Genomic DNA, 15909 nt, shown 5'->3' on the forward strand with positions numbered 1-15909 from the left:
GAGAATTATCGTAGATCTTTTCCCTTGTCATTCCCTGCTTAAAAGTTCGGTAGGTCTCCAGTGATGGTTTCGTAAGCATTCCCATCTTCCCCATGTCGCTTTGGGGGTGTCCCTGGGTGGCGGCGTGCCATCTAGTGAGCATTGTTCGAATCACAGGAGAGGCGACCGGAGGGGTGACCTTGAGCGGTGGCCCAAGAAGTGTAGACTGGCGACACTGGTGTACAAGCCGGCAGCCGCCGGACAGAGCGCGAGCTATAGGAGCAAGCTCTTTGATATCGTATCTGTGGGCTTCGCCAAAAAACGTATCTGCATTCTTAACTGCAAATGTTGCTAAAAGACGATAGCCTTTTGCCTTTCAATGGCGTACTAACATTTTCGCGAGGGGGGGGGGGCACACCTAGCTCACTCGTCAGCCAGAATATATGTATATACATATATATAGGTGACACGACGCGCTTTCTTGGATCACGCAAAGTTCAATCACTTTAAGAAGCCGAGGAATGGGGACTCGCTCGCTGGATTTCGGGCCGACCGGTTGTGCCCCCGCGATCTCCGACAACAGCGCATCTCTCGCCGCCTGGCTCGCCCTATGCCATCTCCTGACGCTGACAAGAGCTCTCACTGAGTGTTGCCCCGTCCTCGGACTCCTGCGACCGTGTCCATCTTTCCTATCTTCTCCTTGCTTCCGTGTGTCGCTGTTCCTGCGCCTCGCTCTCTCTTTCCGATCTCTCCTTCTCTATACCATTTAATCTTATCCTTTTAATCCCTCCGTACCCCCACCCCTCGTGAGCTACAGTTGAGGTGTCTTCCCCCTGGGAGACAGTTACGGGGCTCATTTTTGTTTTTTCATTTAAAAAGAACCCCCCCCCCCCCCGCCCACCAAGGAATGGCTCCCTTAGCCCAGTTTCAGCGGCCAATATGCGACGCTCACCTTGCTATCACGCCTTTTTCTCTCTGAATATGTTTTCTACAGATACCACAACAGTTCGTTTATAAATTTACCATGGGTGTTAGTCGCCGGCATGGAGATGTGCCAAACGTCAACGAGGATGCATATATTCACCTTTTCAGTCGGTGTCAACATAGCAATAGCAGCATCACGTATTGCTTCTCAAGAAACTTCCGACTACTTCAATTATCACTTTCTAACGCTGAAGCAGAAAACTTGTCTCTTTAGTTGTGCCAGAATAAATAAAAAAAATCACAGCATATCCACGGCATGAATGATGATTGATGGGGAGAAGCGTTCGTCACTCCGTCCATGCTTCCGTCCGTCCATTCGTTCTTGCTTGCGTGCGTTCGAGCGTCCGTCTGTGTGCCCGTCCATCCCTATGATCATCGGTGCGTCCGTCCATCCATACGTCCGTCCGTACGTCTATTCGTGCGGCCGTCCCCCTGTTTGTCCATCCGCCCGTTCATCAGTGCGTCCGTTTCCTATGTCTGTCTGTCGTTCCGTCAGTCCGTCAGTCCATCTCTATGTCCATCCCTCTGTCCGTATATCTAGTGAACACTTCAAGTACCACCATATCTCATCTTTTTCATTATGTATTCATCATATTGAAGCACCACCGCCCAGCGGACATTCTAAGAACCGCTCTTTCGGGTATGTGCCACCGGTGGTTCCCCACTACAGCCAGGGATGCACAAGCCACGTCATAAGAAGCTGCACCGTGGCAGCATATTCACGGTGTATTTCTAGCTCCCATAAACGCATTGTTGGCATATTTTTGGCGTACAAAACTGCTTGACATAGTCGGTATTACCTACTTGCGGTTTGATGCTGACTTGTCTGTTACTGTTACAAAGAAACAATCCTTATGCTGCCGCTTTGGCAGCATAAGGATTGGCAGCATATCCACGGGGTGAATGATGGAGAGTGGGGCGAAGCATCCGTCCGTCCATTCGTTCTTGATTCCATCCGTCCATGCGTCCGTCTGTGTGACCGTCTGTGCGTCCATCCGTCCGTCCGTGCGTGCGTCTTTTCGTGCGTCCTCACGTTCATTCGTGCGTCCATCCCTGCGTTCGTCAATGCATCCACCCCTGCGTCCATCCATGCATCTGTCTGTGTGTCCGCTCGTCCATCTAGTCAACACTCCAAGTACCACCATCTCGCATCTCTTCATCATATATTCCGCATATAAAAGCGCCGCCATCCAGCAGACATTCCAAGGACTAAACGAGAGGTGGCACACGCACACTTTCTTACGGCTTGCGCTTCGTGTCTACTTCCCACCTTTAACGACCACGAGTTCATGGTATATACTAGTTCACTGTATTCATGGCACTGCGGCCCAACGCTCGCTAAACCTTTCTAAAACCAAAAAGGTTACGCCCAGCGAGTGTAACGTAGCAACCCTTTCTTGTCAGATAGTGCTCAATATACATGCCAATGGCTGCTCAGGGCTGCTAATGGGGAATGATAGACAGAAGAATTCGGCTTTTAGTTGACGCGCACGCTGCGAATTATTTATTGTTGAACAACCACTACCATTCCGGAGTTATAAGGATAATCACTTACAAAGACATCACAAAATATTATTACTTGGGGCGTAGGTCACTTCCACTACCACACGCAAAATTGAACAGGGCTCAGGCAGTAGGTGGGTGGTGGGTGGGTAGATGGGTAGGTGGGTGGGTAGGTAGATGGGTAGGTGTGTAGATTGGTAGGTAGGTAGATGGGTAGATGTGTAGATTGGTAGGTAGGTAGATGGGTAGATGTGTAGATTGGTAGGTAGGTAGATGGGTAGATGGGTAGATGGATACATATATAGATAGATAGATAGATACGCTCAATGTCGCCGAGGTTCATTTAAAGCACGAACAAGTGATGTAATATTATAGGGCCCCCTTATCAGCGCTTGCCTGATCTGCAATACTACAGCACAAGACGTGAAAACGTCGCATAGGTGACCCGCACCGCAAAGAAGCTACAAGGAAAATCATTGCCGCAGAAATGTTGGTAAAATTGTACTATTTGTAACATTGCCTCGTAACATTTTCATTCTCCCGTAAGGACATAATTGAGTTATTACTGCTGTGACGGAAAACCTTTCCTTACTTGTCGGTTTCCCCAGCGTGCGGCCAAGAGTGACTACTGTCTAAAGGGGGGGGGGGAGCTCAGTTTTTTTTCCCTCCCGGCTGATACGCCTATGCTGCTAGTCATCTTTTTTTTTTGCATTGCGTCAAATTTTCAGCGCAGCGTACGAAACACTTAATTTTTTACAGCTACCTGTCTACGTATTTTCTAGTAAAAAACACATCACGTAATAATTACATTTTCATGTTGCGCCGCATATATGCTTAATATTTGCCTTCTGATCAACAATGTTCACAAGCACGAATGCAGCAACATGTTCAAAATTACGGGGCGTTCATCAAGTATTAAACTTTGGCCGACCTACCTCAAACATAATCGTGTGAGCGACAGACCGGCCGGCAGACAGACAAACGAAAATTTCTGCGTCGACGTATCCAACGAAAGACTACAGTGTTTAAAACGAGCCCTTGAAATTCCCCTTGTTTGGTTCCTTATCGTGAGGGTCTCACTCTGGCCCACTGGATTCCTTGTGTAGCATGTCAGGTAATATAGGTCAGTGGCAGCCCGAGTAAAAATCACGTGATATGTGACTTTATCAGGCAGAAAAGGAGTGTTTAATGTCTACTTAGCGGCGCTGACTAACACTTGCAGGCTTAAATGCGCATATATACCCCATAAAGTTGACAGGGTTATTGATGACTGCCGCCGTAGATCAGAAGGTAGAGCTTCGAACAAGTTATTCGATAGTCGCAGGTTTGCTGCCGCCCAGCAGCAAGCTATCTTTTAGCTCACTTTACGTTCTTCACATTTGCATAATAAATACTACAGACAACACCTCCTATACGTCCCTTGGTTTTCTTGTCTGTTTGATCTACTAAATGCTCTGTCTAACAATAAAATCCCCCTTTTTGGTTTTGTACTGTAGGAAAATACTACTTTTACTTTAGATGCCCGCGGCTTTTCCTGTCCAACGGCGGATGCACACTACCCTTCACCAACGAGTACACACTCGAGACACCCGTGGCCTGCAGCGGTGCTCTAGTGGCTAAGGCACTCGGTTGCTGACCCGCAGGTCGCGGGATGGAATCTGGGCTTCGGCGGCTGCATTTTCGATGGAGGCGAAACTTCAGTAGGTCTGCGTGCTCAGACTTAGGTGCACGTTAAATAACCCCAGGTGGTCGAAATATTCGGAGCCCTCCACTACGGCGTCTCTCATAATCGTATAGTTGTTTTGGGACGTTAAACCCCCCATATCAATCAAATCGTGTTTGCTGTGTATTCGGTCCAAGAGGCGGCGACCGGAATGGGTCTGTGCAAGGCGCGTGTATTGGTTAACGAGGTGGGCTTCTCGAAGTTCTCGGTAGGTATTCACCACGCCTAGTGCCAGAAGTCTCTGGTTGGACGTGGTGATAGGGAGGTCGAGAGCCCGCTTGATAACTTTACGGTGGATGACCTCGAGTTGATCATCCTCGTGTTTGCGTAGGTGCAAGTAGAGAGTCGAGTAGAGTATTCTACTCGTTACGAAAGCATGGGCTAGCCGCATTGCATCCCTGCTTCGTAATCCGCCCCGCTTGTTGGAGACCCGGCGGACCATACGACCAACCTGGTCTCCCACCGTGCGAAGTTTGGCTATTGTGGTGTCAGCCTTGCGTTGGTGGTGTATGAAGAGGCCAAGGACGCGGATCTCCTTGGCATCACGGATCGGTCCCGAGGGAAGGCTGATATGGAGCTGAGTTGTGTCCTGAGGGGAGGGACGTACGTGCACAAATTCTGACTTAGCCGGGGCACACTGGAGTCCGCAGTAGGTTGCGTAGTCGTCGACTACAGTCGCTGCTGCTTGCAGGCATGACTCCATGTGACCCAGGTTACCTTGCGTGGCCCAGATCGTGATATCATCTGCGTAAAGATCGTGGTGTATCCCTGGTAAAGAAGCCAATTTGGGGGGTAGATGAATCATGGCTATATTAAATAGGAGGGGAGAGAGAACCGCGCTTTGAGGAGTTCCCCTCGAGCCGATGACGTAAGGCTCATGTTCCTCATCTTGTATGCGTATGTAGGCTTGACGGTCTGTAAGAAACTGTCTAACATAATTGAATGTTTTATAACCACAGTTGGTCTGACTGAGGTGGTCAAGGATTACCTCATGCTTCACGTTGTAGAATGCCCCTTAAAGATCCAAGGCCAGGACTACCTTGTCATTGTGGGGGCATTCAACATGATCTAATATGTCATGGTGGAGCTGTAGAAGTATATCCTAGGCTGACTTCTGAGGGCGGAATCCAAACAAGGTGTCCGCAAAAGTGTGCTGTGTTTCTAGAAACTCGGAGACTCTGTCGCGCACCATCGTTTCCATCAGCTTGCCGACACAAGACGTGAGGGAGATGGGGCGAAGGTTCTCCACGTCAATAGGTTTACCTGCCTTCGGGATGAAGGTCACGAGAGCTGATTTCCATTCAAGAGGGAGAGGAGTTTCTCCGTCCCAAATGCTATTGGTGTATTTGAGGAGCGTGGCGTAGGCTGCGTCGGGAAGATTGGCCAACAGTTTGACCGTAACCTGGTCACGCCCTGGTGCAGTGCCACGCTTCATCTTGCGTAAGGCCGCCTGGAGGTCGTGGAGCTGGAACGGGGTGTCCAACTGCGTGTTCTTTTTGCCTGCGTAGGAGTATGCGGCCGTCTGGGGGTCCTTGGTGGTGCACAGGTATCGGTTCTGAGCGTGTTTGCCAGCTGTGTTGTCGTTCCTGTAAAGTTGTTCATGACCTTATGTAAGTGACGTTGAGTTTCCGTGCGTGTTTGTGTTGGATCGATGAGAGCGCGAAACAGGCGCCACGTGTTGCGACCAGACATCTGGCGTGCAGCCGTGTTGCACCTGTCCACCCAGTTAGTGTCGGCTAGCTGAGCAGCATATTCCGCAGCTTGCTCCGTGAGTTCTAGGATGCGTTTCTTGAGGCGTCTGTTATGTTTCTGTTTTTTCCATCGTTTGGTGAGGCTGCGGCGGGCCTGCCAAAGATGGAGGAGGTGGTTGTCCACGTCCGTTTGAGTTTCCGTGAGCTGTATCAGCCGTTGGTGTTGTTTCAGTGTAGACGTCAATGATTTAGACCAGGTGTCGTATCCCGACTGGAGAGGGTCTACAATAGGTGGAGTGGTGCGGAAAGTTGTCCAGTCTGGGATATGAGCTAGTGTAAGTGGGCGTTTTAAGGGACGCATGTACACGGTTGTGTTTAATACACAATGATCACTACCGAGAATGTCCTGTGTGTTCAGCCAGTCGGCATGGCGTATGTTGCGTGTAATTGTGAGGTCCGGGCAAGTATCTCGTTGAACAGAGTTGCCTACACGAGTTGGGCTGACGGGATCAGTGTGGAGGGTGAGTCCAAGTGTAGAAAGAAGTTCCGCAAGCTTCCTTGCACGCGCGTCCTCTCGTGGGTAACCCCATAACCTGCTTGGGCCATTGAAGTCGCCGACGATCAGGAGGGGGTCCCTTCCTGCCACCTGCATAGCTTGTGTGAAAGTTGCACTGAACGTGACGTTCTTAAGCTTTGGGGGACAGTAAATGTTTAAAATATGAACAGGTGGGTCAGATCGCCTTATAGGCAGCACCGACACCATCGTGTATGGGAAAGGCGGTGTTGTGGGGAGTGTGACTTCCTGGGTGGTATATTGCTTGTGAACAAGTATACCTGTCTCCGGGTTGTGTTGAAATGTAGTGTAATTTGTGAGTTTGACGTCCGTGCCGGGTTCCTGAAGGGCAACCACGGCAACGAGGAACTCAAAGGTCTCAAGATAGAGGCGGAAATGAGCCCGCTTCTTGTGGTTCTTGAGACCTCTGCAGTTCCACTGTGTTAGTAACAACGGCTGAGTTGCTCTGGCTCGCGATCTAGGGTTGGAGGCCATGTTCGGAGATGGAGGGTGGGGTTGTGTTGTTAAGACTACTCAGTTTACTAGCCCCCTGTGCTGACGTACTGGAGTCTTCAGAAAAGTCAGACTCATCTGGAGTCACTCTGTTAAATTTTGAGGGGCGATTAACGTCCCTAATGGGCCCTACGCGCTTAAGGACGCGTGGATTGTCTTGTATCCACTTTTGGATAATGTGAGTTACTGTTTGTGTCACCTGTGCGATGACAGTCTCCATATGACGCGCGATGGTGTCGTGGATAATTTTGGGGAGGTCGGCCAATTGTGTTTCCATTGCATTCACCTGGGTCTCCAGGGCCGCGACGCGACTCTCTACAGTAGTAGGAATCTCCCTGTCTGCTATATTTTCATCTTCGCCGCTCAACGAGGGCTGAGTAGTAAGGTTGGTTCTGAGCGAGTCAAGTTCGCTGGCTAGTTTTTCATTCTGAGATCGCAAAAGGGCGAGCTCATGCCTGAGTTTTTGTGTTTCGGTAGTGCTTGTGGCAGAAGAAGGTGGAGAGGAGAGAGAGAGGGGGGAGAGGAGGCGACCTCCACCCAACTGCCTACCTTGGGTTGGTTGCATGCAGCGTTGCCAGATGGAGCGCCGAAAGCTGGAGATTCCGCCGCGCCAGGTGGCAGCGTTGCCGTTGCTGCTTTGCCAGGAAGTAGCGCTTTGCCAGTTGACCGGTGCTTTGGTTTAGTTGGGGTCCCCGATGTCCTGGATCCTGGTTGCTGAAGCCTGATGAATTTTTCAGTGCATTCGCGGGAGCTGGTGAGGTGCGAACCCCGCAAACTATGCACGTTGGGTTGCATTCGTGGGGGGCCATCCCCTCAGGACCAGCGCCAACGTTTTGGCCACAAAGGCTGCATCTTTCGGTGACCGGGTTGGGGCAGATATCCGCCCGGTGCCCCAGTGCACCACAGCGGTAGCACGCTGGTACTGTCTTCTTGTACTCCCTGACGGGAGTCAGTTCTGCGTTATAGTGGTCGAAACGCGGAACGTTCCTTCCCGCGAAAGTCAACACAGCTACGTTGGAGTTATTTGTTAAAGTTCTCTAGTTTTTCGGTGAGTTTAGTACTATAGGCCTAACGCAATAGTAAACGCCCGCCGATGAGCCTTGTTTAGTATTATGCTTCGAAATAGTGTCGCATCCAGGTGGCTATCACAGAGCGTTCGGGCAGCGCGTCACTCTTTACGTAAAAGAGAAAAAATACATTACTGGCCACGGTACTCAACAAGGAAGGTGTGGCGCTGCTAAGCTCGAGGGTGCTCGAGGTCGGCGCACACCTCTAGTACCAGCTAGGTTCTGTTCGGGCTGTCAAGGTGGATGGACGTGTTTTTTGAGCGCTCCGGATCGACTGCGCAGATAAGTGTTTTTGCATGTTTTGAGCTTGTCTTTATAATTATAAGGCAGCGGTTGAAATCTTCGTAACACTTATTTTATGGTACGGCTTTTCGGGGGCCAGTCACCAGTTATTTATTAGTTAGTGCGAGTGTGTGTGTTTGAATTTTTTTGTTGTTTTTTTTTCTTTTGCCACCCCGTGGGGGAGGTGCGCGTACATTGAACACGCAAATTTTTGCAGTAGAGCTTAGATTTTTTTTCTCGTAGCACAGGGATCGAGTTTAGTAATTATCGAGTATAGGGACAATTGGTGTCAGAAAGGCATGGTTAAAAAGACGGTAAAGTGTTCAGGATGTGGAGTGAGTTTGAAAGTGGACCCAAGCGTAGAAGCGGATGGAGAAGAGGCTGACGCGAAGTGTAGGCAATGTGAGGTCGAGGAAAAAATGGAGAAAATGATGGTTGCCCAGAGTGAACTGCTGATGAAAATCGCCAAGCTCGAGACTGAGTTGGTGACAGAGCAAGAGAAAACGAGGGCAATGGGAGAAAGACTGAAGTCCGCCGAGGAAGCGCTAGCGAAGCTGAACAAAGAAGCGACCTACCGAGAGAACAGTAGGGAACCGGCAACCAGAACGGTGGAGAAGGAAAAGCAAGCAAGTTTGGAAAAAACAGGTTTAGCCGGTTCAACTGTCGCAAGGCCCAGCTTCAGCGAGGTAGTGGTGGGGCAGGGAGGGAACAAAGCAGCCGGCGTCACAGGTGCAAGTAGCCCCCAGGTGCAGAACACTCCAGCTGAAAAGTCGCAGCATGTGATAATCGCCGGGGACTCAAATTTAAATCGATGCACAGAAGCCATCAAAGAGAGGGTAAGAGGTGACAAGAGGGTGGCAGTAGGGGCGTTCCCAGGACGCAAGCTGGAAGCAGTCATGAGGCAAGCGAGCGCAAAGCTCAAAACGACAGCTGATAGACGAAACCTAGTGATAAATTCAGGCGGTTTAAACGATATCCTAAATGGAGATGCAGCAGGACTAGCAGCCACACTGGCGAAAGGCGTCGATGACATGCGCGCCACTTCTCCTAAGGTACAGGTAGTGATATGCACGATACCGGAGGTACCGGTGCGTGATAGCTACCTGCAAAGAGCGGTGGTCAACGCAAACCAAGAGATATGGCGGATGAGTTGAGAGAAAGGCTTTGAGGTGGTGGAAATAAACAGAGAGGTGCATAGGTGGGGGGGGGGGTTTCAACGAGACAGAATTCACTTCGATGGGCGGCTAGGTCATGAGGTGGGTTGGCGACTTGCAGGACGCGCAGTAGCTTTTTTGGGGGGCAAGCGAGCCCTTCGGGGTGCAGGATAGCTAGTAACGAGGAAAACAACCAGGGAGACTCTTCGACAGGTGGTATGGACAGATACGATTCCAAAGTGGCACCAATATCTAAGATAGGTAGAGTCCGGGGCATAAATAGGCGTAGCCACGAGCGCCGAGCCAATTCAGACATAGGGTATATTAACATGCAGGGTGGTAGGAACAGGCTGAAGTGGGAAGAGATAGAAGAACAGCTAAGGGAAGAGAGGCCGATGGTATACGGTTTTGTAGAAACACATCTCAGGGACATGGAACTACCTCCGAACAATCCGGACTACGCGTGGGAATATTGTAATAGAACAGAAGGCAGCAGAAAGGGGGGGTGGTATTGGGGCATTCATTCATAAAAGTACAGACTGTCAAAGGGTCAAGCAGGAGTCCAAGGAACATTTATGGCTAAAAGGGAAAGTGGCAGGTCAAATGACACTCCTTGGTTTCGTGTACTTGTGGACGGGAGCAAAGGCCAGAGAGGAAAACCAGACAATGGTAGAGTGTATATCAAAGGACATTCAGGAGTTAGGAAGAGAGTGCGAGATAATTATACTAGGAGACATGAATGCGCACATAGAAGATATAGATGGGTATACCGACCCGACAGGCAAAATGATCATGGATATGTGTGAAAGGCTTGATTTGATCATTTGCAACAGTACCGAGAAGTGTGAAGGGCAAATAACATGGGAGGTAGGAAGGCTTCAGTCGACGATAGATTATGCACTGATGTCACATAGGATGTACGATAAGCTCAGGGGAATGCACATAGATGAAGGTGGCTCCAGAAGTCTGGGTAGCGATCACAAACGTATCAAGCTAAGTTTTGGAAGAGGAGTGAAAGTGGGAAGGAGACAAGATGAGCAACTACAGGAAAATTTTTATCCAGAAAGGCAAATTGAAATAGCCACTAAACAAATTGAGAAAGTAATCACGGAGGATAATAAGACAGTGTGGACATACACGAATCTAATTAGACTCTTTGAGCTAGAGCTTGCTAAGACGCGTGACAAGTCACCCCGGAAAAGAAGACACAAACCCAAAAGTTGGTGGGATGAGGAAGTTAAGAGAGCCATAGCAAAACGTCAGGAAGCCTCTAGGGAACACAGACATGCTAAGCAGCGGGGTGAACCGACAGATGATGTTGAAAGAAAATGGGCAACCTTTCTAAGCTGTAGAAGGGATGCATCCCTTCTGATCAATGAAAAGATTAGAAGGAAGGGAGCTCAGTGGCTGGCAGAAGTACATAAAAAAGATAGAAAGGCAGCTGCGAAATTTTGGAACCATCTAAACTCCCTAAGAAATGAGACGAGCCTAGAGCAGAGATTTATAACTACAGCCCAAGGTGCTAGGCTAGAAGGGGACGAAGCTATTGAATATATAAGAACAAAAGTGACAGAAAAATTTCAACAAAGAAGTACTTTATGCACCACAATAGACGAGGACGAATCAAGTGGTGCAATAGCTCCATTTTCACAACAAGAGTGGGAAAAGGCTGAGAAAAGGGTTCCTAGTAGTACATCAACAGGCCCAGATGGCATTCCAATTAGGCTGATAAAGACATTAGGTCCGAAGTCTAAGCAGGCTTTGAGAGAGGCAGTGAGCACAATACTAATCGATGGTGAAGTTCCCGATGGATGGAAACTTAGCAGGATGAGCATGATCTATAAAGGAAAGTGGGACAAAGCTGACATAAGCAACTACCGTCCTATAACGGTGACATCAGTGGTCTACAGGCTGGCGATGCAGATTATAAAGGAAAGACTGCAGGCGGGGATAGAGGATGAGGGGGTGCTGGGGGAACTGCAGAATGGGTTTCGGAAACACAGGAGGTTGGAAGACAATCTGTTCTCACTGACGCAGTGCATCGAAATAGCAGAAAAGGAACACAGGCCCCTGTGGCTAGCATTTTTGGATATCAAGGGAGGGTACGATAGCGTGGTTCAAGAGGAATTGTGGGGAATACTGGACACACTAGACGTGGAACATGTAGTCACTTATCTTTTAAAGGGTATCTATAAAGGTAACAAGGTAGTTATAAAGTGGGAAAAACAGGTATCCAAGCCTGCAGAGGTAAAACGGGGGCTTAGGCGGCAGGGGTGCCCCCTGTCACCCTTATTATTCATGATGTACCTACAAGGATTAGAGGCAAAATTAGAGGGAAGTGGACTGGGCTTCAACCTCTCTATAGTCAAACAAGGAAAACTTATTGATCAGGCACTACCAGCATTAATGTACGCAGATGATATAGCGCTAATGGCCAACAACAAGGAAGATTTGCAGAGATTGATGGACATCTGCGGTAATGAGGGAGATAGGTTAGATTTTAGATTCAGTAAAGAAAAATCAGAAGGCATGATTTTCAATGACAACGAAGGTAGTGAACTTAGAATACAGGAGGTCACGCTAGAGATAACAGATAAATACAAATATCTGGGCGTATGGATAAGCAATGGGACCGAGTATCTGAAGGAACACGAAATATACGTGACGACTAAAGGTAACAGGAATGCAGCAGTCATGAAAAATAGGGCACTGTGGAATTACAATAGGTATGATGTTGTGAGAGGAATATGGAAAGGGGTCATGGTTCCTGGGCTGACGTTCGGCAATGCGGTCTTGTGCATGAGATCAGAAGTTCAAGCAAGATTAGAAATTAAGCAACGTGGAATAGGTAGGCATGCTTTAGGAGCTCACGGGAATACACCAAATCAGGGAGTACAAGGTGATATGGGATGGACATCATTTGAGGGCAGGGAAGCTAGCAGCAAGATAAAATTTGAGAAGCGATTGAGAGAAATGGGGGAAGAGCGTTGGGCTAGGAAGGTTTTCAGCTACTTGTACATGAAGAATGTCGATACAAAATGGAGAAAGCGAACCAGGAAGTTGACTGGTAAATACTTAGAAAACAGCAGGTGGCCAAACCAAAAAGAACTATCGGTTAAGAAGAAAGTGAAGGAAACGGAGACTGACATGTGGAGAATGGGCATGATAAAGAAGTCCGCACTAGAGATCTATCGAACGTTTAAGCAGGAAATTGCCAAGGAAAGGATCTATGATAATACTCAGGGTAGTTCTCTACTGTTTGAGGCCAGAACGGGAGTACTGCGAACCAAGACATATCGGGCCAAATACGAAGGGGTAGACACAGTATGCAGTGCGTGTAGAGAGGAAGAAGAAACTGCCGAACACTTGATAATGTTCTGAAAAGGGCTTCACCCTATAGTTCAGGATGATGGCGCAGAGTTTTTCAAAGCACTGGGGTTTAGGGACCGGTAGGGCAAAATAAACTTTAAGCGGGTAGACTTAACTAGAAGGAGGTTATCTGATTGGTGGCTAAAGTCAAGGCACGAGTGAAAATTAAACTCTTCACTGCAAAGTACGAATCCTCAAACTCTTTTTTTAAGGAAAAAAAATATAGTTATTGGTTCATTAGGTATTAAGGCTTGGTGGCGCTAGCCACCGCCCGATCTAAAGGGTACAGCCATATCCATCCATCCATCCATCCGGGCGCGTGTCATTTTCGGCTGCCGTAACATTACTGCAAGCGTAACGGGACTCAGGTGATAAGAAAGAAGGGACGCTAATCACGCAGGGTGCAGGTTCAGGCTTTCCCGGCCAGGGCGGTGGCATATAAATGGAGATGAAATAACAAAAATATTAGAAAATACAAGGCCCGTGTTCACTGATATATGTACAAGTCAAGGGAACTCGGGTACTCAAGTTGAATCTGGTGCCCCGCCAATATACGGAACGCGCGTCGCGTAATGATGTCATTGTTCTGGTACTTAAAATCCCATATGTCTTTTCTGACTATAAATAAGATGAATGACCCTTCCAGAACTCGTTCTTTTATGCAGACCTTAATGTACTCTATCACCGCTTTCGTTGGGGGCCTTAACGACAACACAAATTCGGCATAAAAGAAGCTCGCGGACTTTGCGGCTGACCTTATCGTGAAACAATGTATCCGCGATTTTGCGTACATTTCCATCTATCTGACGCGGTATACTTCCTACTTTATTGCCAAAAACACTGTGTCGAGGCTAATACACGAATGCGGTTCGTGACCTAAATTGGCTGGTTGCGCAGCGTTAATATCATGAAATGATACGAACGACCACGTTTATTGCGGGATGATAAGTGTTAAAAGGGGCAAAAGTTTCGTATTGTGCATTATGGTACACGCATTAGAAGGACTTTCGTAAGAGCGGTGTGTCACGTCACCGAAAAAGCCATAGGACGTCGCGTTCGCTAACATACAGTGTGTGTGCGTCCAAAATGGTTTGATTGATGCATGTGAAAAGGGTCGGCGAGTAGTGAATCTTGAAACCGAATCGAATACGATTGGGATGCGAATCAAATCGTGATGACATTGAATTCAAATCGAATAAAAATTGTGTGTTCTTCGATTAGTTTACCAATAGAAAGGCAAGAATTTTCAAAGCAACCCTTGAGTGTCGTACTGCGAAAGCAGTGACACATGGATGACTAAATAATTTTCGTGCTTTATTTTCCGCGCTGTTTGTTGGTCACTGCGGAGGAAAATAGACGAAAGCAGTATTAGGCTTGGCATATAGTGAATAGAAAAATAATATTTGAACAGGGGTAAAAAGTTCATTTCAATGAAGCATTTGAGAGGACAAACCGTTCGGTGAGGTGCAATTGTGAGGACTAACGGTTCCCGGTAAGGTGTAAACGTGGGGACGAACGGTTCCCAGCTAAAGTGTAGATGTTAAAAATAATATTAGTCCTTCGAGGTGATTTGTGGGGACTAACGGTTACCCGCTAAGGCGTAAATGTGAAAACAAAATCTTAGTTCTTTGAGCTAGCCTGTGGGGACTGTTATACATGGTACCATTAGTCCTTAAAGAAAAAACATTCACAGTTTTCTGCAAAGGTGAATCAATGAACGCGATAGCAACAAACTGAAAGGTCACGCGGAGAATGGAAAGCACATTTAAACATGCATCGCATTTTTCACGCACAGAAGGCGCACGAAATGTACTCACGGCTACAGATGCACGCGAATAATCGTCTCAGTTGTTACTTCGCTGTGTCTGAAAAGCATGAGCTTTTTGCCAACGGAGACTACAATGATTGAAGTGACCTTTGTGCGCCCGGTAACTACAACAGAATTGTTCCAGGTAAAGGCCTATGCCAGCCAAGACGTGCGATCTTCTTCACCGCGAGACAAGGGCGTGCGAGGGAGCGCCGTCCCCTCTTTTAAGCGGGGCAAAGTACGCGTGCGAGATTAGAGCGTGCGCCACCGCGTGATGTGGCGTCGTGCGCTCATTGCGCCATCTTGCTGGTAGTGCCGAAAACACGATGATTCCCTCCGAGATGCCCTTCAGTAGCGGTAAGTGGTAGATAAATATAGCATGCCGTTTGAACGTTGAAAGACGTGTTTCTAAGTAGCTCAGTGGTTCACGGTTCGCACTCACGATTCATAGGACCCAACTACTATTCCGTGCGCCGGAGTCTTTTTCTGTATTTTTTCTTGCATTTTTGCATTTTCACACACACACACACACACACCATATATATATGCCAAAAACAAAAGTGATGCTGGGTCCGGGAAAGATTATTCGTATAGGAAACAAGACGCACGTACGAAGTTATTTTATTGACGTTTCGGCCGTGGGTCTGGCCTTCATCAGAATACAGTTAATGGCACGAGTGCTGTTTATATACATGTGGTTTGGGGGGAGGGCAAAATCCATCCGAGAGTGTTCATAAAATTGCTATAGCAGTAATAATGGCTGTGGCAGCCCCATTATATATTCCCCAAAAGGACGAACCACACACCTTTTAACACCCATTTGCCTTAGAGCGTAAGATACCAATTCTTATACAGCCAGATAATTGCACAACACTCGATTATAAACAAGTATTGACAAGCTTGAAAAAAGGCACAGTGAGGCTATTTTTTACTGGTAAAATATTATATTTATCTGAACTTAGGTGAGCTCGTACTCGTACAGCAGCAACCACTGGAAATATTTTATGGTGCAGGCACAAACACAGCAGTGGCTGCAGTATTCAAATTGGTACTTTGTTAAGAGCTTCGAAATAAGGCTGATTGAAAAAGATACAGAAAAATTCATCACTTAATACCTTCATGAATGTCATGGTGAAGATAGTGGAGTGGTCATACTGTCGCTTCGTCGACACTGTTGCTATAAAAAAATGCCTTCATTTTACGATCCATAGAGCATCGGTAGATGGACTGCATGCATCTATGCGATGCGATGTGGAAAACAAGAAAAATTACTCCTCGCTGTTT

General features: G+C 47.8%; 1 protein-coding gene across 1 annotated transcript in view; it reads left to right on the forward strand.

The window, feature by feature from the left end:
- The window catches only part of LOC119161190 (uncharacterized), a 197991-nt gene that overhangs the window by 155606 nt on the left and 26476 nt on the right, over window positions 1–15909 (forward strand). The window lies entirely within an intron of this gene.

Source organism: Rhipicephalus microplus, chromosome 3 (genome assembly GCF_043290135.1).
Source record: "Rhipicephalus microplus isolate Deutch F79 chromosome 3, USDA_Rmic, whole genome shotgun sequence".
Taxonomy (NCBI): domain Eukaryota; kingdom Metazoa; phylum Arthropoda; class Arachnida; order Ixodida; family Ixodidae; genus Rhipicephalus; species Rhipicephalus microplus.